This window comes from Arachis stenosperma, chromosome 9 (genome assembly GCF_014773155.1).
Source record: "Arachis stenosperma cultivar V10309 chromosome 9, arast.V10309.gnm1.PFL2, whole genome shotgun sequence".
Lineage (NCBI taxonomy): Eukaryota > Viridiplantae > Streptophyta > Magnoliopsida > Fabales > Fabaceae > Arachis > Arachis stenosperma.
This window is the reverse complement of record NC_080385.1, coordinates 99,527,487-99,529,406: the sequence shown is the minus strand read 5'-3', so window position 1 is coordinate 99,529,406 and position 1,920 is coordinate 99,527,487. Positions and strand designations below refer to the sequence as shown.

At 36.1% G+C, this 1,920-nt stretch overlaps 1 non-coding gene across 1 annotated transcript; it reads right to left on the bottom strand.

Annotated features, from left to right (window-relative positions):
• Positions 1–1,489: 1,489 nt before the first annotated feature.
• LOC130952236 (small nucleolar RNA R71) lies at positions 1,490–1,597 on the bottom strand. Its single transcript, XR_009074416.1, has one exon. It is a non-coding gene; the product is annotated as a small nucleolar RNA R71 (small nucleolar RNA).
• Positions 1,598–1,920: the final 323 nt, after the last annotated feature.

Here is a 1,920-nt window from a genome sequence, read left to right as displayed (position 1 = left end):
ATCCAAAAATATTTTTAATTTGTGTCTTTTCAAGTCAATAATACAGAGAATTGAAGATTCAGAACATACTGCAGAGGAATCACACAGAAAAAGCTGGGCATTCAAAAATGCCCAGTGAAGAAGACAGACTGGCATTTAAACGCCAGCCAGGGTGCCTGGCTGGGCGTTTAACGCCCAAAAGGGTATAGTTTTGGGCGTTAAACGCCAGAATGTGCACCATTCTGGGCGTTTAACGCCAGGATGGCAAAGGGGGAAGATTTTGTTTTCAAAATCAATTTTTTTCAAGTTTTCAAAGTTTTTCAAAATCAAATCTTTTTCAAATCATATCTTTTCAATCAAATGTTTTCAAAATCAATTTCTTTCCTTTTTCAAAGATACTTACTAACAATTAATGATTTGATTGAACATTTTTTGCCTTTTCTGTTGAGGAAGGTTTTATGTTTGAATCATATCTTTTCTTGTTAGGCAAGTCATTAATTTTTAAAATCAAATCTTTTTAAATTGTTTTCAAATCATATCTTTTAAAATGTTTTTCAAATCATATCTTCTCAATCACATCTTTTTAAAAGCATAACTTTTCAATCATATCTTTTTAATCACATATTTTTCAAAATAAGTTTTCAATCATATCTTTTTGATTTCTAATTTCAAATCTTTTTCAAAAATCACTTGATTCTTTTTCTATTCTTAGTTTTTGAGAATCAATTAGTGTTTTTCAAAATGTTTTCAAAATTTTTTACTTAATTTTCGAAAATTACTTCTCCTCTTCTCACATCCTTCTGTTCATGGACTAACACTATTCCTTAATACAAAATTCGAACTTCATCTTCTTTAATAAGTTCGAATTTTCTACCTCTGTCTTCCATTTTTCTTCCTCTGACACCTCAAGGAATCTCTATACTGTGACATAGAGGATTCCATATTTTCTTGTTCTCTTCTCTTTCATATGAGCAGGAACAAAGACAAAGGCATTCCTGTTGAAGCTGACCCTGAACCTGAAAGGACCTTGAAGCGAAAGCTAAGAGAAGCTAAGGCACAACTCTTTATTGAGGACCTGACCGAATTCTTCAAAGAAGAAGAACCCATGGCAGCCGAAAACAACAACAATGCCAACAATGCAAGGAAGGTGCTGGGTGACTTTACTGCACCTACTCCCAATTTCTATGGGAGAAGCATCTCTATCCCTGCCATTGGAGCAAACAACTTTGAGCTTAAGCCTCAGTTAGTTTCTCTAATGCAACAGAATTGCAAGTTCCATGGACTTCCAATGGAAGATCCTCATCAGTTTTTAGCTGAATTCTTGCAAATCTGTGACACAGTCAAGACTAATGGGGTTGACCCTGAGGTCTATAGACTGATGCTATTCCCTTTTGCTATAAGAGACAGAGCTAGGATATGGTTGGACTCTCAACCTAAAGAAAGCCTGGACTCATGGGAAAAGCTAGTCAATGCCTTCTTGGCAAAGTTCTTTCCACCTCAAAAATTGAGTAAGCTTAGAGTGGAAGTCCAAACCTTCAGACAGAAGGATGGAGAATCCCTCTATGAAGCTTGGGAAAGATACAAACAATTGATCAGAAGATGTCCTTCTGACATGCTTTCTGAATGGAGCATCATAGGTATTTTCTATGATGGTCTCTCTGAACTATCCAAGATGTCTTTGGATAGCTCTGCTGGAGGATCTCTTCATCTGAAGAAGACGCCTATAGAGGCTCAAGAGCTCATTGAAATGGTTGCAAATAACCAATTCATGTACACTTCTGAAAAGAATCCTGTGAACAATGGGACAAGTCAGAAGAAAGGAGTTCTTGAGATTGATGCTCTGAATGCCATACTGGCTCAGAACAAGATATTGACTCAACAAGTCAATTTGATTTCTCAAAGTCTGTCTGGAATGCAAAATGCACCAAGCAGTACTAAGGA